Source organism: Monodon monoceros, unplaced genomic scaffold (assembly GCF_005190385.1).
Source record: "Monodon monoceros isolate NGI ecotype Baffin Bay Population unplaced genomic scaffold, NGI_Narwhal_1 Super_Scaffold_16, whole genome shotgun sequence".
NCBI lineage: Eukaryota > Metazoa > Chordata > Mammalia > Artiodactyla > Monodontidae > Monodon > Monodon monoceros.
The window spans coordinates 59510200-59533026 of NW_021703772.1; the positions used below are offsets into that span (position 1 = coordinate 59510200).

General features: G+C 41.8%; 1 pseudogene; it reads right to left on the minus strand.

The window, feature by feature from the left end:
• Nucleotides 1-1219: 1219 nt before the first annotated feature.
• Nucleotides 1220-1507, minus strand: LOC114896522 (annotated as a pseudogene).
• Nucleotides 1508-22827: the final 21320 nt, after the last annotated feature.

Below are 22827 nucleotides of genomic sequence, written 5' to 3' on the forward strand. Positions count from 1 at the left end.
TTAAGCACATTTTTTGCAGAAGGTTGCTGCTAGTCATGAGGAGCAGACGTCATCATGAAGGATTTTAGCATTTTCCTAGATATGAGGAGATGCAAGAATTGGGCTCATAAAATCTTCTCCTGAAAATATCTAATGATCTGAAGACCTGTTCTGCCAGTTTTTCCCAGAGCACAGAGTGCCTCATTCCTGATCTCTGTCCTGAATTCCTTTCAAGGAGTGTTGAAGGTCAGTAGCTGCAGCGGCTCACGATTTAATCCTTGTAGAGGTAGATGGCAAGTGCCAATTTGTAGCTGGCAAATGCTTTCCTGAAATCCATAGGGGAGTTTGGCTTTTTGGACCCGAGCTGTCCTGAACTCCTTGCTTGGTGCCCTGCAATAAACGCTGCATTTTCCTTCACCACAACCCGGTGTCAGTAGATTGGCTTTACTATGCGCAGGTGAGGGGACGCGTTCGGTTCAGTAATAAGTTGTCCTCTCATAACTTGCCTCTTCATCTCGGAGTGTTGTCAAGTTCAAGTGAGATGATTCACGCAAATGTGTTTTATAAGTGATATAAAAGCAAATAAATGGTATTATTTTTTTTGAAACATAGTAAAGACAAATACAAACATTGTTTTCATTGAGAAATAAAAGCTGTTTTTCTAGAGATTTTCCATGTTGAACTTGCAGTAAATGTCCACTTTTCTGGCAAAAGACATACTATCCTCTCATAACTAGCTCTCAATAAAATTCAGTACTAAATTTAAGATTTGAAGAGGAAAATATCTGCATTTTAGATAACTAAACAACATGCAATTTTATATTCCAGGTTCAAAAATAGCTTCACAGTAGATCTCTGAGTTTAAAAAGACAAAAAAACAAGTAAAATCTGTTTTCCTATGGAAAACTCTTTTTCATTCTTTTTTCTTGCTTTTGAAGTCTGAAAGAGTTGAATTTTGGCTGAAAACATTAACTGATTTATTAATTTAATTTTCTATCCAGAGCAAAATTTCTATTGATTAAAGAATCCAAGAACCCTGGTTGGTAACAGCTGGGCTCCAGGAGGCCCTAGCCATGCCTGAGGGTGAGTGTTTGGAAGAGAACTCACCCAGCCCAGCCTGGGGACCAACCAGCTTGCAGAGGTGAGTCACGTGGTCCTCATCTTCTCGGTGAGTTTCAGCTGCTCAGCCAGGTCGCGGCTCTCCGGGAAGTCACAGAGCGGGGCGTCTGGCGGGCAGCTTCTACAGAGTTCTGGGTTTTACCCCACTCATCTTGGGGCGGCTTCTGCACGTCCAGGAGGGGGGCCGCCCCGCTGGCTTTGCATTTTCAAGAGACGGCTGGGCACCCTCGCGCTTCTCCTCGGCCAATTCGTGGAAAAAGTGGCCCATGCTCTCCAGAGCCACGTCGTCTCGGTGGAAATAGGAGCCCAGAGAGAGGTAGGTGTTGAAGGCCTGCAGATGCAGGTTGCCCGGGCCGTGGACGGTGACCTCCACCTCGGTGGAATAATTGTGACGAATCTGGGAGCTCATGGTTGATTGGGAATAAGGCGCTAAGCTCAAAAAATGGTGTTGGCTGGTCCTTGTGGCCGAGGATAGCTCAGTGGTTGGTTCTGAAGGCTGCGACTGGAAAAAGGTTGGAGCTTGGTCGGAGGCTGGAGCAAAGGGCGTCCCTGGGCCTGTTCTGTCCAAATACTGTTGAAGCAAGAGACAGATCCGCAGACTGCCAAGCTCACTGCCTCAGACTTTAATCAATATAAAAAATTATTACTGAGATACTGTCTTTTTTATCCACGTTCAGTTTCCAAAAATCTAGTATGTATTTTAAACTTTAGCAAGTCTCAATTTGAACTAGTCATATCTCAAGTACTTGACAGCCTCATGTGGCTAGTGGCTACTATGTTGGACAGTGCTTGCAGGTCTAGGAGTTTGGCTGACCAAATCTTCGGAAGGTAGCAGAAAGTTGCTTTAAATATATCTTCTGACTTATTTCCCCTTATTTTCCTCTTTTTTTTTTCCTTGCGGTATGCAGGCCTCTCACTGCTGTGGCCTCTCCTGTTGCAGAGCGCAGGCTCAGTGGTCATGGCTCACGGGCCCAGCCGCTCTGCGGCATGTGGGATCTTCCCGGACCGGGGCACGAACCCGCGTCTCCTGCATCAGCAGGCGGACTCTCAACCACTGCGCCACCAGGGAAGCCCCTCTTCCTTTTTTAAATTCAAAAAAAAAAATGAAGCAGGAACAAAATTTAGGTAACTGAAAAATCCTCCTAAAGAATGGTTAACTAAGTACTTACTGCTTTCACATATTACTTCATATTGAATGTTTCTACCTCATGAGTAACAATTTATGTGTGAAAAAAAGGTGGTTTTAAAATATCTACTCTAGGGCTTCCCTGGTGGTGCAGTGGTTGAGAGTCCGCCTGCTGATGCAGGAGACGCGGGTTCGTGCCCCGGTCCGGGAAGATCCCACATGCCGCGGAGCGGCTGTGCCCGTGAGCCATGGCCGCTGAGCCTGCGCGTCCGGAGCCTGTGCTCCGCAACGGGAGAGGCCACAACAGTGAGAGGCCGGCGTGCCGCAATAAAAAAAAAAAAAAAAAAAAAAAGTCTACTCTGTTATTCCAGTTGGAGGCTGGAGCTATTTCTGTTTATGGAATCTACGTGACTGTGCTGAATGCTAAACATCAGTGCTAACATTCTCTCCAGGTGGTAAATACTTTCCTTTATTGGGTCTTTAATGATGAAATAAACAGGAAAGGAAAAAAAAACATAAATGGATTTCACTATTCTATGCAGGTGAAAACCATGTTTGTCAATGTATTCTTTTCACAATAAAAAGTATTTGATCTGAGGGCCTCTATAATCCCAGGACACACAGTCGTTCTCTGTTGTATGACAACTTCCTGCCATGAATAATTATTTTCCAAAAGCGTATCAGGCCAGAGATGAAGCAGAGCGTGGGGGAACGAGTCCATGGTGACCTGAGGCAGATTTTTTCACTGGTAGGAATCAGTGGCTAGTTATCACCACCTGGCACTGGTAATGAGTCTAGTTGGGAAAACAAAGCTGCTGAGCATTCCACAGCAGGCTGTGCTGCGGCCCAGGTCTGGGGAGTCCTTTGGGGTCTGGTGAGCATGTGAAGAGACATTTTAAGGTGTTTTGATTATTACAGAAATCGAACTCTTAGTTCTTCAGTTGTAAAAGAAACTTGTTGGGAATGCCCTGGAGGTCTAGTGGTTAGGACTCGGCGCTTTCCCTGCAGAGGGCTGGGGTTCTATCCCTGGTTGGGGAGCTAAGATCCTACAAGCTGCACAGTGCAACCAAAATTCATTTTAATAATACAGTTTTATTGAACGTATATCTAAAATATTTTCAGCCTTTTTTTTTGGCTGCAAAAACTTTACTGTTCCCATTTGGCCCAAGGCTTGGGAGAGGGCCCCAGGGTGGTTACAAAGCTGCTTAGTGGCTGCAGAGACGGGGCTTCAGGCAGAAGCTCTGACGCGACAGGGGCTCCTCAGACGCTGCTGTGGGACAGGCTGGGACCTGGGACGCTTTACTGGAGTGCTTGCACCTGGACAAATGTCTCCTCCAGCAACAGAATACAAAGAAACTATAAGGGACTAAAAAAACTGCCTGCTTGCACAGTTGGGGCAAATTATGAACAAAGAGATACGAAAAGGACAAAACCCAACTGACACTTCAGAGGTGTGGGGAGCAAAAGCAGGATACTAGGCATGATCCCTGCTCACAGCACCACCAAAGGGATGGGCAGACCACCTAAGCTGCCCCTCCAGCCCCACCCACCGATCTACCCCTACCCTCACCCCATTTAAGGGACCAGTGCAACGCACCCTCGCCATTCCCAGGAACGAGCGAGGGCACCTGTTACTTGCTTTTGCTCCCTCATGCTGCAGCACGAGTCCCAATAAAGCCTTGCCTAAATTCCCCCTCTGGCCTCTTATCAATTTCTATTGATTAAAGAATCCAAGAACCCTGGTTGGTAACAGCTGGGCTCCAGAAGGCCCTAGCCATGCTTGAGGGTGAGTGTTTGGAAGAGAACTCACCCAGCCCAGCCTGGGGACCAACCAGCTTGCAAAGGTGAGTCACGTGGTCCTCATCTTCTCTGTGAGTTTCAGCTGCTCAGCCAGGTCGCGGCTCTCCGGGAAGTCACAGAGCGGGGCGTCTGGAGGGCAGCTTCCACAGAGTCCTGGGTTTTACCCCACTGATCTTGGGGTGGCTTCTGCACGTCCAGGAGGGGGGCCGCCCCGCTGGCTTTGCATTTTCAAGGCTGGGCACTCTCGGGCTACTCCTCGGCCAATTCGTGGAAAAAGTGGCCCACACTCTCCAGAGCCACGTCGTCTCGGTGGAAATAGGAGCCCAGAGAGAGGTAGGTGGTGAAGGCCTGCAGATGCAGGTTTCCTGGGCCGTGGGCGGTGACCTCCACCTCAGTGGAATAATTGTGACGAATCTGGGAGCTCATGGTTGATTGGGAATAAGGCGCTAAGCTCAAAAAATGGTGTTGGCTGGTCCTTGTGGCCGAGGATAGCTCAGTGGTTGGTTCTGAAGACTGCGACTGGAAAAAGGTTGTATAGTGGTCGGAGGTGTCAGTGAAAATAATCCGTAAACAATCAATAATAAGAATAGAAACGTTTTATTTGAGCCTAACTGAGGTCTAGCCCGGAATCCCACTTGCCAGATTACTCTGAGACTACTCCAGAGAAGGAGGGTTTTCCGCAGAGGTTTATATCTTGTCAGAACAAAGAACACTGAATAAGTCCGGATTACATTTCTTTAAGATTCCCAAAAAAAGAACAGGGAATTCCCTGGCGGTCCAGTGGTTAGGACTTCACGCTCTCGCAGGCAGGGGCCCAGGTTCAGTCCCTGGTCAGGGAACTAATATCCTGCAAGCTGCCCACTGCGGCCAAAACAAAACCAAAAAACAAAACAGATCAGCATGTACACAGTGAGTCAGTATGGTCTTGACACCTGGGAAGGCAGTCTTACATTCAAAGGAGTACCAACATTGACATCCCAGGAAGAGGGGCATTTAACCTTTAACATGGATATTATTTACTTCTGGTCAATGTGCCCTTTCCTTTAGTAAGTTTTTTTTAACATCTTTATTGGAGTATAATTGCTTTACGATGGTGTGTTAGTTTCTGCTGTATAACAAAGTGAATCAGCTATACATATACATATATCCCCATATCCTTTCCCTTTTGGGTCTCCCTCCCTCCCACACTCCCTATCCCACCCCTCTAGGTGGTCACATAGCGCGGAGCTGATCTCCCTGTGCTATGCGGCTGCTTCCCACTAGCTGTCTATCTTACATTTGGTAGTGTATATATGTCCATGCCACTCTCTCACTTCGTCCCAGCTTACTCTTCCCCCTCCCCGTGTCCTCAAGTCCATTGTCTATGTCTGTGTCTTTATCCTGTCCTGCCCCTAGGTTCTTCAGAACCTTTTTTTTTTTTTTAAGATACCATGTATATGTCTTAGCATAAGGTATTTGTTTTTCTGACTTACTTCACTCCGTATGACAGACTCTAGGTCCATCCACCTCACTACAAATAACTCAATTTCATTTCTTTTTATGGCTGAGTAATATTCCATGGTATATATGTGCCACATCTTCTTTATCCATTCATCTGTTGATGGACACTTAGCTTGCATCCATGCCCTGGCTATTATAAATAATGCTGCAATGAACATTGTGGTACATGACTCTGTTTGAATTATGGTTTTCTCAGGGTATATGCCCAGTAGTGGGATTGCTGTGTTGTATGGTAGTTCTATTTTTAGTTTTTAAAGGAACCTCCATACCGTTCTCTATAGTGGCTGTATCAATTTATATTCCCACCAACAGTGCAAGAGGGTTCCCTTTTCTCCACACCCTCTCCAGCATTTGTTGTTTGTAGATTTAATGATGATGCCAATTCTAACTGGTGTGAGGTGATACCTCATGGTAGTTTTGATTTGCATTTCTCTAATAATTAGTGATGTTGAGCAGCTTTTCATGTGCTTATTGGCCATCTGTATGTCTTCTTTGGAGAAATGTCTATTTAGGTCTTCTGCCCATTTTTGGATTGGGTTGTTTTTTAATATTGAGCTGCATGAGCTGTTTAAATATTTTGGAGATTAATCCTTTGTTGATTTGTTTGCAAATTTTTCTCCCATTCTGAGGGTTATCTTTTCGTCTTCTTTATCGTTTCCTTTGCTGTGCAAAAGCTTTGAAGTTTCATTAGGTCCCATTTGTTTATTTTTGTTTTTATTTCCATTTCTCTAGGAACTGGGTCAAAAAGGATCTTGCAAAAAAAAAAAAAGAAGGATCTTGCTGTGACTTAAGTCATGGAGTGTTCTGCCTCTGTTATCCTCTAAGAGTATTATAGTGTCTGGCCTTACATTTAGGTCTTTAATCCATTTTGAGTTTATTTTTGTGTGTGGTGTTAGGGAGTATTCTAATTTCATTCTTTTACATGTGACTGTCCAGTTTTCCCACACCACTTATTGAAGAGGCTGTCTTTTCTCCATTGTATATTCTTGCCTCCTTTATCAAAAATAAGGTGACCATATGTGCGTGGGTTTATCTCTGGGCTTTCTATCCTGTTCCATTGATCTATCTTTCTGTTTTTAATGTGCCAGTACCATACTGTCTTGATTACTGTAGCTTTGGAGTATAGTCTGAAGTCTGGGGGCCTGATTCCTCCAGTTCCGATTTTCTTTCTCAGGATTGCTTTGGGTATTCGGGGTCATTTGTGTTTCCATACAAATTGTGAACTTTTTTGTTCTAGTTCTGTGAAAAATTCCATTCGTAATTTGATAGGGATTGCATTGAATCTGGAGATTGCTTTGGGTAGTAGATTCATTTTCACAATGTTGATTCTTCCAATCCAAGAACATGGTATATCTCTCCATCTATTTGTATCATCTTTAATTTCTTTCATCAGTGTCTTATATTTTCTGCATACAGGTTTTTTTGTCTCCTTAGTTAGGTTTATTCCTTGTATTTTATTCTTTTTTGTTGCAGTGGTAAATGGGAGTGTTTCTTTAATTTCTCATTACATGTATATAGGAATGCAAGAGATTTCTGTACAGTAATTTTGTATCCTGCTACTCTATCAGACTCATTGATTAGCTCTAGTAGTTTTCTGGTAGCATCTTTAGGATTCTCTGTGTATGTATCATGTCATCTGCAAACAGTGACAGTTTTTCTTCTTCTTTTCCGATTTGGATTCCTTTTATTTCTTTTTTCTCTTCTGATTGCTGTGGCTAAAACTTCCAAAACTATGTTGAATAATAGTGGTGACAGTGGGCAACCTTGTCTTGTTCCTGATCTTAGTGGAAATGGTTTCAGTTTTTCACCATTGAGGACGATGTTGGCTGTGGGTTTGTCATATATGGCCTTTATTATGTTGAGGTTAAGTTCTCTCTGTGCCTACTTTCTGGAGGGTTTTTATCATAAATTGATGTTGAATTTTGTCAAAAGCTTTTTCTGCATCTATTGCAATCATCATGGTTTTTCTCCTTCAGTTTGTTAATATGGGGTATCACGTTGATTGATTTGCATATAATGCAGAATCTTTGCATTCCTGGGATAAACCCCACTTGATCATGGTGTATGATCCTTTTAATGTGCTGTTGGATTCTGTTTGCTAGTATTTTGTTGAGGATTTTTGCATCTGTGTTCATCCGTGATATTGGCCTGTAGTTTTCTTTTATGGCATCTTTGTCTGGTTTTGGTATCGGGATGTTAGTGGCCTCATAGAATGAGTTTGGGAGTGTTCATCCCTCTGCTATATTTGGAAGAGTTTGAGAAGGATAGGTGCTAGCTCTTCTCTAAATGTTTGATAGAATTCGCCTAAGAAGCCATCTGGTCCTGGGCTTTTGTTTGTTGCAAGAATTTTAATCACAGTTTCAATTTCAGTGCTTGTGATTGGTCTGTTTGTATTTTCTGTTTCTTCCTGGTTCAATCTTGGAAGTTTGTGCTTTTATAAAGCTGTGTCCATTTCTTCCAGGTTTTCCATTTTATTGGCATATAGTTGCTTGTAGTAATCTCTCATGATCCTTTGTATTTCTGCAGTGTCAGTTCTTCTTCTTTTTCATTTCTAATTCTATTGATTTGAGACTTCTCCCTTTTTTCTTTGTTTTTTTGTTTTTTGCTTACTTTTTATTTTAACATCTTTATTGGAGTATAATTGCTTTACAATGGTGTGTTAGTTTCTGCTTTATAACAAAGTGAATCAGTTATACATATACATATGTTTCCATATCTCTTCCCTCTTGCATCTTCCTCCCTCCCTCCCTCCCTCCCTCTCCTACCCCTCCAGGCGGTCACAAAGCACCGAGCTGATCTCCCTGTGCTATGCGGCTGCTTCCCACTAGCTATCTACCTTACGTTTTGTAGTGTATATATGTCCATGCCTCTCTCTCGCTTTGTCCCAGCTCACCCTTCCCCCTCCCCATATCCTCAAGTCCGTTCTCCAGTAGGTCTGTGTCTTTATTCCTGTCTTACCTCTAGGTTCTTCATGACATTTTTTTTTCTTAAATTCCATATATATGTGTTAGCATACGGTATTTGTCTTTCTCTTTCAGACTTACTTCACTCTGTATGACAGACTCTAGGTCTATCAACCTCATTACAAATAGCTCAATTTCATTTCTTTTTATGGCTGAGTAATATTCCATTGTATATATGTGTCACATCTTCTTTATCCATTCATCTGTCAATGGACACTTAGGTTGCTTCCATGTCCTGGCTACTATAATAGTGCTGCAATGAACACTGTGATACATGACTCTTTTTGAATTATGCTTTTCTCAGGGTATATGCCCAGTAGTGGGATTGCAGGGTCATATGGTAGTTCTATTTTTACTTTTTTAAGGAATCTCCGTACTGTTCTCCATAGTGGCTGAACCAATTCACATTCCCACCAGCAGTGCAGGAGTGTTCCCTTTTCTCCACACCTGCTCCAGCGTTTATTGTTTCTAGATTTTTTGATGATGGCCATTCTGACTGGTGTGAGATGATATCTCATTGTAGTTTTGATTTGCATTTCCCTAATGATTAATGATGTTGAGCATTCTTTCATGTGTTTGTTGGCAGTCTGTATATCTTCTTTGGAGAAATGTCTATTTAGGTCTGCCCATTTTTGCATTGGGTTGTTTTTTTTTTTGTTATTGAGCTGCATGAACTGCTTGTAAATTTTGGAAATTAATCCTTTGTCAGTTGCTTCATTTGCAGATATTTTCTCCCATTCTGAGGGTTGTCTTTTGGTCTTGTTTATGGTTTCCTTTGCTGTGCAAAAGCTTTGAAGTTTCATTAGGTCCCATTTGTTTATTTTTGTTTTTATTTCTGTTCCTCTAGGAGGTGGGTCAAAAAGGATCTTGCTGTGATTTATGTCATAGAGTGTCCTGCCTATGTTTTCCTGTAAGAGTTTGATAGTTTCTGGCCTTACATTTAGGTCTTTAATCCATTTGAGCTTATTTTTGTGTATGCTGTTAGGGAGTGATCGAATCTCATACTGTTACATGTACCTGTCCAGTTTTCCCAGCACCACTTATTAAAGTGGCTGTCCTTTCTCCACTGTACATTCCTGCCTCCTTTATCAAAGATAAGGTGACCATATGTGCATAGGTTTATCTCTGGGCTTTCTATCCTGTTACATTGATCTATCTTTCTGTTTTTGTGCCAGTACCATGCTGTCTTGATTACTGTAGCTCTGTAGTATAGTCTGAAGTCAGGGAGCCTGATTCCTCCAGCTCCGTTTTTCGTTCTCAAGATTGCTTTGGCTATTCGGGGTCTTTTGTGTTTGCATACAAATTGTGAAATTTTTTGTTCTAGTTCTGTGAAAAATGCCAGTGGTAGTTTGATAGGGATTGCGTTGAATCTGTAGATTGCTTTGGGTAGTAGAGTCATTTTCACAATGTTGATTCTTCCAATCCAAGAACATGGTATATCTCTCCATCTATTTGTATTATCTTTAATTTCTTTCATCAATGTCTTATAATTTTCTGCATACGGGTCTTTTGTCTCCTTAGGTAGGTTTATTCCTAGATATTTTATTCTTTTTGTTGCAATGGTAAATGGGAGTGTTTTCTTGATTTCACTTTCAGATTTTTCATCATTAGTGTATAGGAATGCAAGAGATTTCTGTGCATTAATTTTGTATTCTGCAACTTTACCAAATTCATTGATTAGCTCTGTAGTTTTCTGGTAGCATCTTTAGGCTTCCCTATGTATAGTATCGTGTCATCTGCAAACAGTGACAGCTTTACTTCTTCTTTTCCGATTTGGATTCCTTTTATTTCCTTTTCTTCTCTGATTGCTGTGGCTAAAACTTCCAAAACTATATTGAATAAGATTGGTGAGAGTGGGCAATGTTGTCTTGTTTCTGATCTTAGTGGAAATGATTTCAGTTTTTCACCATTGAGGATGATGTTGGCTGTGGGTTTGTCATATATGGCCTTTATTATGTTGAGGAAAGTTCCCTCTATGTCTACGTTCCGCAGGGTTTTTATCATAAATGGGTGTTGAATTTTGTCAAAAGCTTTCTCTGCATCTTTTGAGATGATCATATGGTTTTTCTCCTTCAGTTTGTTAATATGGTTTATCACATTGATTGATTTGCGTATATTGAAGAATCCTTGCATTCCTGGAATAAACCCCGCTTGATCATGGTGTATGATCCTTTTAATGTGCTGTTGGATTCTGTTTGCTAGTATTTTGTTGAGGATTTTTGCATCTGTGTTCATCTGATATTGGCCTGTAGTTTTCTTTTATGGCATCTTTGTCTGGTTTTGGTATCAGGGTGTTAGTGGCCTCATAGAATGAGTTTGGGAGTGTTCCTCCCTCTGCTATATTTTGGAAGAGTTTGAGAAGGATAGGTGCTAGCTCTTCTCTTAATGTTTGATAGAATTCGCCTGTGAAGCCATCTGGTCCTGGGCTTTTGTTTGTTGCAAGAATTTTAATCACAGTTTCAATTTCAGTGCTTGTGATTGGTCTGTTTGTATTTTCTGTTTCTTCCTGGTTCAATCTCGGAAGGTTGTACTTTTATAAAGCTGTGTCCATTTCTTCTAGGTTTTCCATTTTATTGGCATATAGTTGCTTGTAGTAATCTCTCATGATCCTTTGTATTTCTGCAGTGTCAGTTCTCCTTTTTCATTTCTAATTCTATGGATTTGAGCCTTCTCCCTTTTTTTCTTGATGAGTCTGGCTAATGGTTTATCAATTTTGTTTATCCTGTCAAAAACCAGCTTTGAGCTTTATTGATCTTTGTTATCGTTTCCTTCATTTCTTTTTCATTTATTTCTGATCTGATCTTTATGATTTCCTTCCTTCTGCTAACTTTGGGGGTTTTTTGCTCTCCTTTTTCTAATTGCTTTAGGTGTAAGTTTAGGTTGTTTAATAGAGGTTTTTTTTGTTTCTTGAGGTAGGATTATATTGCTATAAACTTCCCTTTAGAACTACTTCTGCTGCATCCCATATGTTTTGTGTTGTCGCGTTTTCATTGTCATTTGTTTCTGGGTATTTTTTGATTTCCTCTTTGATTTCTTCAGTGATCTCTTGGTTATTTAGTAATGTAGTTTGGGCTCCATGTGTTTATATTTTTTACAGATATTGTCCTCTAATTGATATCTAGTCTCATAGCATTGTGTTCAGAAAAGATACTTGATATGATTTCAGTTTTCTTAAATTTACCGAGGGTTTATTTGTGACCCAAGATATGATCTTTCCTGGAGAATATTCTGTCAGCACTTGAGAAGAAAATGTATTTTGCCACTTTTGTGAGGAATGTCCTATAAATATCAATTAAATCTCTTTGGTCTATTGTGCCATTTAAAGCTTGCGTTTCCTTATTTATTTTCATTTGGATGATCTGTCCATTGATGAAAGTGGGGTGTTAAAGTCCCCCACTATTACTGTGTTACTGTCGATTTCCCCTTTTATGGCTGTTAGTAATTGCCTTATGTTTTGAGATGCTCCTATGTTGGGTGCATAAATATTTACAATTGTTATATCTTCTTCTTGGATTGACCCCTTAATCATTATGTAGTGTCCTTCCTTGTCTCTTATAATAGTCTTTATTTTAAAGTCTATCTTGTCTGAAATGAGTATTGCTGCTCCAGCTTTCTTTTGATTCCTATTTGTATGGAATATCTTTTTCCATCCCCTCACTTTCAGTCTGTATGTGTCCCTGAGTCTGAAGTGGGTCTCTTATAGACAGCATATATACAGGTCTTGTTTCTGTATCCATTTAGCTAGTCTGTGTCTTTTGGTTGGAGCATTTAATCCATTTACATTTAAGGTAATTATAGGTATGTATGTTCCTGTTACCATTTTCTTAATTGTTTTGGGTTTGTTCTTGTAGGTCTTTTTGTTCTCCTGTGTTTCCCACTTACAGAAGTTCATTTAGCGTTTGTTGTAAAGCTTGTTTTGTGGTGCTAAATTCTCTTAGCTTTTGCTTGTCTGTAAAGATTTTGATTTCTTGTCAGATCTGAATGAGATCCTTGCTGGGTAGAGTAATCTTGGTTGTAGGTTTTTCCCTTTCATCACAAAAATGTCCTGCCACTCCCATCTGGCCTGCAGAGTTTCTGCTGAAAAATAAGCTGATAACCTTACGGGGATTCCCTTGTCTGTTATTTGTTGATTTTCCCTTGTGGCTTTTAATATTTTTTCTTTGTATTTAATTTTTGTTAGTTTGATTAATATGTGTCTCATTGTGTTTCTCCTTGGGTTTATCCTGTATGGGACTCTCTGAGCTTCCTGGACTTGATTGTCTATTTCCTTTCCTATGTTAGGGACGTTTTCGACTGCAGTCTCTTCAAATAATTTTTCAGGCCCTTTCCCTTTCCCTTCTTCTGGGCCACCTATAATTCGAATGTTGGTGCATTTTATGTTGTCCCAGAGGTCTCTGAGACTGTCCTAATTTCTTTCTATTCTCTTTTCTTTATTCTGCTCCTCGGCAGTTATTTCCACCATTCTGTCTTCCACCTCACTTCTCCGTTCTTCTGTCTCAGTTATTCTGCTGTTGATTCCTTCTAGTGTATTTTTCATTTCAGTTATTGTATTGTTCATCACTGATTGTTTTTTAGTTCTTCTAGGTACTTGTTAAACATTTCTTGTATCTTCTCGACCCATGCCTCCATTCTATTTCCAAGATCTTGGATCATCTTTACTATCATTAATCTGAGTTGTTTTTCAGATAGATTGCTTATTTCCTCTTCATTGATTTGGTCTTGTTAGATTGTACCTTGCTCCTTCATCTGCAGCATATTTCTCTGTCGTCTCATTTTGTCTAACTTACTGTGTTTGTGGTCTCCTTTCCACTGGCTGCAGGGACGTAATTCCTCTTGTTTCTGTTGTCTGCCCCGTGGTGAGTGAGCTTGGTCCAGGGGCTTGTGTAGGCTCCCTGGTGAGAGGGACTGATGCCTGAGCCCTGGTGGGTGGAGCTGAGTCTCTTCCCTCTGAAGGGCAGGGCCGCATCAGGTGGTTTTTTGGGGTGTCTGTTAGATTAGTACGACTTTAGGAAGCCTGTCTGCTGATGCGTGGGACTGTGTTCCTGTCTTGCTGGTTGTTTGGCATGAGGTCTCCAGCACTGGAGCCTGCAGGCAGTTGTGTGGGGCCGGGTCTTGGTGTTGATGTGGATACCCCTGAAAGTGTGCATGCCAATTAATATTCCCTGTGCCCAGGGATTCTCTGGCTGTCCAGTGTCCTGGACTTAGCCCTTCCCCCCAGGAGCCCAGGCTTGACCCCTAGCCAGGGAACCAAGAGCACACAAGCTGTGCAGTATGACCAGAGAAAAAAGAAAAGAAAAGAAGACAAACAAAACCCAAGACAAATAGCAAAAACAACAGCAAACAAATAGCAGCCACCACAACAGAGACACACAGAAAGAAAAAAAGAAAGAGAAAACAAAAACGAGAACAAACAAAAGAATTAAAGAATGAGAACAGTCAATCAGGACTAAACTAACAAAAACAAAAAATGAAAAATAAAAAAAACAAAGTAAACAACAAAAAAGCAAACATAAAATATATCCATAAAACCAATGAAAAAATAAAATAAAAAACAAAGAACAAAAACAAGAAAAATACAACAAAACAACAAAAAAGTAAAATAAAAATAGAAAAATAAAAAAATGTTTAAAAATTAAAAAAATTAAAATAAAAAATAAAAGGTAGGGCTTCCCTGGTGGTGCAGTGGTTGAGAGTCTGCCTGCCGATGCAGGGGACACGGGTTCATGCCCCGGTCTGGGAAGATCCCACATGCCACGGAGCGGCTAGGCCCGTGAGCCATGGCCACTGAGCCTGCGCGTCCAGAACCTGTGCTCCGCAACGGGAGAGGCCACAACAGTGAGAGGCCCGTGTACTGCAAAAAAATAAATAAATAAAAATAAAAAATAATAAAAGCAACAACACCAGAGACTGAACAAAATGGAACAAAAAAAGAATAATAGTAATAAGATTATTTTCCTGGGGCCTCTTCTGTCAGTGTCTTTGCTCCCACAGTGAGCCAGAGCCCACCTCTGCCTCTGCAGAAGGCCTTCCAATACCTCTAGGTACGTGTCTGGACCTGCTGTGGCCACTGTAGGGCCAGCTCAGACTCTGACCTGGCCCAACTCCCACGTGTACTTGCCCCCAAAGTCCATTGCTGTAAAGGCTAGGCCAGTCTAAATTGTGGGAATGCTCGTTGTCTATTAAGGTATTCCACAGATGCAGGATTTACCAAACTGATCCTGGGGATTTAATCTGTGGCTTGTGCAACTGCCCAGAGAGATTTCCTTTCCTCTTCCTTAGTCACACTGCCCCTGAGGCTCTGCTTTGGTTTTGACCCCATCTCTGTGTGTGTGCCACCCTCAGGCATCTGTTTCTTGCCCAGGTGAGAGGGAGTGAAAGCAGTAGCTTCTTGGGGCACACTTACTCACTCAAGCCGGGGAGCGGCACTGTGGCCACAGTTGGGGTGTGTGTGAGTTTCCTGTAGCGGCAGAACCAACAGGCAGTTGCAACAGACTGTGGTGTGCTCCCTCTGGCTGGAGCCCCTCCCAGTGCCTGCGGAGGCAGGAGCTGGCCTGTGGGGGCAGTGGCAGCCCTGCCCTCCCCCCACACACCTCTCAACACCAGTGCCTCGATTTTCAGGCAGACCATGCTTCTTCTCGGGGCACTCCCGGCCACGCATCCCCGCATTCCCATCCTCTCTGCTGTATCCACGCAGCCAACAGCACTCGTCTCCCTGGATCCATTCGCCAAACACCACCCTCTAGTACTCAGCCCCCACAGCATTGGCAGACTCTGTCCCAGGCAGGGGCACCCAGGGCTGATTCCCAAGGAGGCTTTGGGATGGGCGGTGCTCAAGCCCCTGAAGCCCATGGGTGGAGGAGACCCCGGCCTGAGGGGTGAATGAGCCCACTCAGATGGGAACCCCTCCCAGTGCCGGTGGCTGGGGAAAGGGGCTGTAATGGCGAGTCTGCCACTTGCACACTACTCAACAATGACACCTTGCTTCTATGGTGCCCCAGGCTTTTTCTGCAGACTTCGTGGGGCTCCTTACTCCTGTCCCTTCAGGCTGTCTTTTCACAGCCAACAGCTGTCCCTTCCCTGTGTCCGTGCTCCAAATCCCATTTTCCAGCACCCGGCCCCCTTCGCAACAGGAGACTTGTGATTCAGGCTGGAATGCGCAGTGCTGTGGTGTAGACTATGCATGCAGTTCTTACTTTGTCCTGCCTTCCACAGACCATCCACTGCATTCTCCTTTGATCCCCCAAAGTTCTTTTTCTGTCCCAGCTGATTTCCCCACCGTGAGGAAGTTTTTCTGCATGTGGGGACTTCCCCTCACCTGCAGCTTACCGCCAGGGTTGCTGGTCCCTTTTTTGACTCCTCTTTTCTTTTGTTCTTCTTTCTCTCATCCTACCTGGTTGTGAGGGGATTTTTCTTGTCCTTTTACGTGTCCAAAGTCTTCTGCTAATGTTCAGCAGGTGCTCTATGAGAACTGTTCCATTTGTAGATGTATTCTTCTTTTTTTAAAACATTAAAAAAAATTCTATTAACTCTTCTTTTTTTAATATTTGTTTTATTTATTTGGTTGCGCCGGGTCTTTGTTGCGGCAGGTGTGCTCCTTAGTTGTGGCAGCCACGCTCCTTAGTTGCAATGCGCCAGCTCCTTAGTTGTGGCTCGCTGGCTCCTTAGTTGTTGCATGCAAACTCTTAGCTGTGGCATGCATGTGGGATCTAATTCCCTGACCAGGGATTGAACCCGGGCCCCCTGCATTGGAAGCATGTAGTCTTGACCACTGTGCCACCAGGAAGTCCCTGTAGATGTATTCTTGATGCACTTGTGAGAAGTGACGGATTCTGTGTCCTCCTATTCTGCCATCTTGACTCCTCCTGCCTAAATTGGTGAACTTGAAGTAAGCAGTTTGCTCTTCATAATTGGGTGGGCCTCATTCCATTAGTTGAAGATCTGAATAGAACAAAGAGGCTGGCCTCCTCAAGGAAGAGGGATTTCCCCAGCACACTGATTTGGAGTTTATCTGCACTGTCAGCTCTCCTGTGTCTCCAACCTGCTGGCCCACACTGCAGATTCCATATTGTGTGAGCCAATTCCTCATAGTAGCTCTCCTACATGTATACCCATTCTATTGGTGCTGTTTCTTGGGAGGAACCTGTCTAATACACACGGTAACTGATACACTTGCTGTTGTAGTTTATCTTTCCACTGAACCACCTCTTTCTTCACCCTTCTAAAACTGCTACATCTTGGCTAGCACAGAACCTGTCTCCCCCCAGAGCTGCTGAGTCTTCTACCCTCAGCCCTTTTTCCTGCTGAGGAGACCAAACCATCAGTGCACCTCCATTCCTTCTGGGTCCCTGTTGTTATCACACTAGAGACTCTTGCCACCTGCCTATGGCTAAAGTAGTGGATGGAGACCTCATGAGGGTCTTCTTGTAGCACCTGAGAATAGAAGAGGACTACAACCTATTCTGAAAAATTTTATGCCAACTTTTGTTCCAATTATTTTCTTGTTTTGGTCCTCATGTTGCAGAATTCCACTCTCCTCAACTCTCCCTGCTTAGGAAGAGTCTGAACCCTCCCCTGCTGAGTGGGGGAGACTATTGCAGAATTGGGCTGTGCTCACGTGCCCTGACCCCAGCCTCTCTAGACTCTTCCCTAAGTCTGGAGGTTCTCCCATGCCAATCAATACCCACACATTCACAATACCTTGTGCTCACTTCCCTTTAGAGCAGGGCTTTGGTCTTAATTTATCCAAATTTTAATTGCCTCAAGAACAACAATCCTAGCTTCCTGTAATCTTGACCTTCCCTAGCTGCTGGGCAAGCACATGCACAGAGCTGAAGCAAGGCAGGCACTTTTCCTATTCCCAAGCTGTTGTTCTCTTGGGGTTAGTAACATTTCCTCTAGTTCTCGCATCCTTTAGTGTCAAGCAGCAGGCAACAGTAGTCTAATAAATTAGCCAGCAGAGCAGCAAGGACAGACCAAGGTTCTGGAGCTGTGACTGCCTTTAGACCATCATGGCTTAAAGGAGGGCACAGTAACAAATGGAGGCTTCCTTCTCCATGCTTGGACACCCACATACTGAGCCCAGGGTCCTCGAGCCATTGCTTTTCCTAGCAGCCATGCCATACATTGTCAGCTTCCATCTCCAAGATGATGTAGAAAATCATGGGCTATGTCAAATGTAGCCCATAAAATGGTGCAGCAGCTGTGGAAGACAGTATGACAGTTCCTCAAAAAATTAAACATAGAATTACCATACAGTTCAGCAATTCCACTTCTAGGTATGTATCAAAAAAATTGAAAGCTGGGACTTGATAATTGAATACCCATGTACACAGCAGCATTATTCACAATGCCAAAAGATGGAAACAAACGAAATGTCTGTTGATGAATGAATGGATAAACAAAATGTGGTATATACATGAAATGCAATATTTTTCAGCCTTAAAAAGGAAGGAAATTCTGATACATGCTACAACGTGCATAAACCTTGAAAACATAATGCTAAGTGAAACAAGCCAGATGCAATATATATATGTGTGTGTATATATATATGTTCTTTTTCAAATTCTTTCAGATTATATTTTATTACAAAATACTGAATAAAGTTGCCTGTGCTATGTAATGGGACCTTGTTGTTTATTTCATATATAGTAGTTTGTATCTGCTAATCCCAACTCATTTATCCACCCCCTCCTTTTCCCTTTGGTAACTATAAGTTTGTTGTCTATCTGTGAGTCTGTTTCTGTTTTGTAAATAAGTTCATTTGTATCATCTTTTTAGATTCCACATGTGGTATGATATTTGTCTTTCTCTGTATGACTTATTTCACTTAGTATGATAATCTCTAGGCCCATCCATGTTGCTGCAAATGGCATTTTTTCATTCTTTTTTTATGGCTGAGTAATATTGCATTGTATGTATATGTGTGTATGTATGTAGGTGTGTGTATATGTATGTAGGTGTGTGTATATGTATGTTTGTATATTTATCACATCTTTATTCATTCATCTGTTGATGGACATTCAAGTTGATTACATGTCTTGTTTATTGTAAATAGTGCTGCTGTAAACACTGGGGTGCATGTCAGAATGGGGTTTTTATCTCCTTCCTCCCCTCGCTGAAGCGTTTTGTCAGCTCTTTCAGAGACTAGCTTTGTACCTGTTTGCTCCCTGGGGAAAAAACACATAACAGGTCTTCTGCCCATTTTTTGATTGGGTTGTTTGTTTTTTGATATTGAGCTGTGTGAACTGTTAGTGTATTTTGGAAATTAAGCCCTTGTTGGTCACATGGTTTACAAATATTTTCTGCCAGTCCATAGGTTGTCTTTTTGTTTTGTTTATGGTTTCCTTTGGTGTGCAAAAGCATTTAAGTTTAATTAGGTCCCATTTGTTTACTATTGCTTTTGTTTCCATTACTCTAGGAGATGGATCCAAAAACATATTGCTGTGACTTATGTCAAAGTGTGATCTGCCTATGTTTACCTCTAAGAGTTTTATAGTATCCAGTCTTACATTTAAGTCTTTGATCCGTTTTTTTTTTTTTTTTTTTTGTGGTATGTGGGCCTCTCACTGTTGTGGCCTCTCCTGTTGCAGAGCACAGGCTCCAGACGCGCAGGCTCAATGGCCATGGCTCACAGGCCTAGCCGCTCTGCGGCATGTGGGATCTTCTTGGACCGGGGCACGAACCTGTGTCCCCTGCATCGGCAGGCGGACTCTCAACCACTGCGCCACCAGGGAAGCCCTTTGATCCATTTTGAGTTTATTTTTGTGTATGGTAATAGAGAATGTTCTAATTTCATTCTTTTATATGTAGCTGTCCAGGTTTCCCAGCACCACTTACTGAAGAGACTGTCTTTTCTCCATTTTGTAGTCTTGCCTTCCTTTTTGTAGGTTAATTGACTGTAAGTACGTGGGTTTATTTCTGGTTTTCTATCCTGTTTCACTGATCAGTGTGTTTGTTTTTGTGCTGGTATCCTGCTTTTGATTACTGTAGCTTTGCAGTATAGTCTGAAGTCAGGGAACATGATTCGTCCAGCTCTGTTTTTCTTTCTCAAGATTGTCTTGGGTATTCAGGGTTTTTTGTGTTTCCATACAAATTTTAAAATTTTTTGTTCTAGTTCTGTGAAAAATGCTATTGTGATTCAATAGGGGTTGCATTGAATCTGTAGATTACCTTGGGTAGTATGGTCATTTTAACAATAAGGATCCTTCTAATCCAACAGCACAGTATATCTTTCCATCTGTTTGTGTCATCTTCAATTTCTTTCATGAGTCATAGTTTTTGGAGTACAGGTCTTTTGCCTCCTTAGGTAAGTTTATTCCTAGGTATTTCATTTTTTTTTTTTTAATTAAAATTTTTTTTAAAATTTATTTTTGGCGCATTGGGTCTTCATTGCTGTGTGTGGGCTTTTCTCTAGTTGCAGCAAGCGGGGGCTACTCTTTTTTTTTTTTGGGGGGGGCTACTCTTAATTGTGGTGTGCAGCCTTCTTCTGGTGGCTTCTTTTGTGGAGCACAGGCTCTAGGTGTGCAGGCTTCAGTAGTTGTGGCACGTGGGCTCAGTAGTTGTGTCTCGTGGGCTATAGAGCGCAGGCTCAGTAGTTGTGGTGTATGGGCTTACTTTCTCCGTGGCATGTAGAATCTTCCCAGGCCAGGGCTTGAACCTGTGTCCCCTGCATTGGCAGGCAGATTCTTAACCACTGTGCCACCAAAGAAGTCCCTAGTTCATTCTTTTGAATGTAATGGTAAATGGGATTGCTTCCTTAATTTCTCTCTGATACTCCATTGTTAGTGTATAAAAATGCAACAGATTTCTGTATATTAGTTTTGTATCCCGAAACTTACTGAATTCATTGATGAGCTCTAGTAGTTTTCTGGTGGCATCTTTAGGATTTTTTACGTACAGTATCATGTCATGTGCAAACAGGGACAGGTTTACTTCTTTTCCAATTTGGATTCCTTTTATTTGTTTTTCATCTCTGATTGCCATGGCTAAGACTTCCAAAATTATGCTGAACCAAAGTGGTGAGACTGGGTATCCTTCTCTTGTTCCTTGTCTTAGAGGGAATGCTTTCAGGTTTTCATCATTGAGTACAATGTTAGCTCTGGGTTTGTCATATATGGCCTTTATTATGTTGAGGCATGTTCCCTCTATGCCCACTTTCTGGAGAGTTTTTTTTTTTAAATCATAAATCGTTGAATTCTGTCAGAAGCTTTTTCTGCATCTATTGAGAGGATCATATGGTTTTTATTCTTCAGTTTGTTAATGTGATGCATTACATTGATTGATTTGCAGATACTGAAAAAATCATCCCTGCGATAAATCCCACTTGATTGTGGTGTATGATCCTGTTAATGTATTGTTGGATTTGGTTTACTGGTATTTTGTTGAGGGTTTTTGCATGTATGTTGATCAGTGATATTGGCCTGTAATTTTTCTTGTTGAAATCTTTGTCTGGTTTTGGTATCAGGTTGATGGTTGCCTCATAGAACGAGTTTGGGAGTGTTCCTTCCTCTGCAGTTTTTTGGAATAGTTTCAGAAGGATAGGTGTTAACTTTTCTCTAAATGTTTGATAGAATTCGCCTGTGAAGCCATCTGGTCCTGGACTTTTGTTTGTTGGGAGTTTAAAAATAACTGATTCAGGGCTTCCCTGGTGGCGCAGTGGTTGAGAGTCCGCCTGCCGATGCAGGGGACATGGGTCCGTGCCCTGGTCTGGGAGGATCCCACGTGCCGTGGAGCGGCTAGGCCCGTGAGCCGCTGAGCCTGTGTGTCCAGAGCCTATGCTCCGCAACGGGAGAGGCCACAACAGTGAGAGGCCTGCGTACTGCAAAAAAAAAAAAAAAAAAAAACTGATTCAGTTTCAGTACTGGTAATTGGTCTGTTCATATTTTCGATTTCTTCCTGGTTCAGTCTTGGGAGATTGTACCTTTCTAAGAATTTGTCCACTTCCTCTCATTGTCCATTTTATTGGTGTAGAGTTGCTCATAGCAGTTTCTTATGATCCTTTGTATATTTGTGGTGTCCGTTGTAACTTCTCCTTTTGCATTTCTGATTTTATTGGTTTGGGCCCTCCCTTTTTTTCTTGATGAGTCTAGCTAAAAGTTTATCAATTTTGTTTATCTTTTCAAAGAACCAGCTTTCAGTTTTATTGATCTTTTCTATTGTTTTCTTTGTTTCTATTTCATTTATTTCTGCTCTGATCTTTATGATTTCTTTCCTTCTACTAACTTTGGGTTTTGTTTGTTCTTTCTCTAGTTGCTTTAGGTATAAAGTTAGGTTTTTTTTTAAGATTAGGTTGTTTATTTCAGATTTTTCTTGTTTCCTTAGGTAAGCTTGTATTGCTAAAAACTTCCCTTTCAGAACTGCTATTCCTTATTTCAGTGCTTCTGAGATAAAAGAATGGGCTAGATGGCAGGGGAAGGCATCAATGGACACTCTAAAGGGAAAAAATATTTTTACTCAGACATAAATAAAACTTATATTTCAAAAAAAACCCTGCTTTTCTTGAGACCATAGGTTGTGTATCATCGTGTTTTTATTTTCATTTGTCTCTAGGTATTTTCTGATTTCCTCTTTGATTTCTTTAGTGATCCATTGGTTGGTTAGTAGCATATTGTTTAGCCTCCACATGTTTCTGTTTTCTGCAGTTTTTTCCTTGTAGTTTATTTCTAGTCCCATAGCATTGTTGTTGGACAAGATGCTTGATGTGATTTCAATTTTCTTAAATTTACTGAGTCCTGTTTTGTGGCCTAGCATGTGATCTATCCTGGAGAATGTTCCATGTGTACTTGAAAAGAATGTGTATTCTGCTGCTTTCAGATGGAATGCTCTTTAAATGTCAATGGTCCATCTGGTCCAATGTGTTATTTAAGACCTGTGTTTCCTATTTGATTTTCTGTCTGGTTGATCTGTCCATTGATAAAAGCGGGGTGTTAAAGTCCCTACTGTTTATTGTGTTATTGTTGATATCTCCTTTTACATCTGTTAATATTGCCTTATATATTGAGGTACTCCTATGTTGGGTGCATATATATTTACAATTGTTACATCTTCTTGGTTTAATCCTTTGATCATTATGCAGTGTCCTTCATTGTCTCTTACAACAGTCTCTTTTTTTCTGTGGGGCAGTGGGGAACAGTCTTTATTTTAAAATCTAAGTATCGCTACTCCAGCTTTCTTTTGATTTTCATTTGTGTGGCATACCTTTTTCCATCCCATCACTTATTCTGATTTTGGGCTGTGCCGTGCTGCTTGCAGAATCTTAGTTCCCTGACCAGAGATTGAACCTGGGCCCCAGCAGTGAAAGTGCTGAGTCCTAACCACTGGACTGCCAGGGAATTCCCCCCT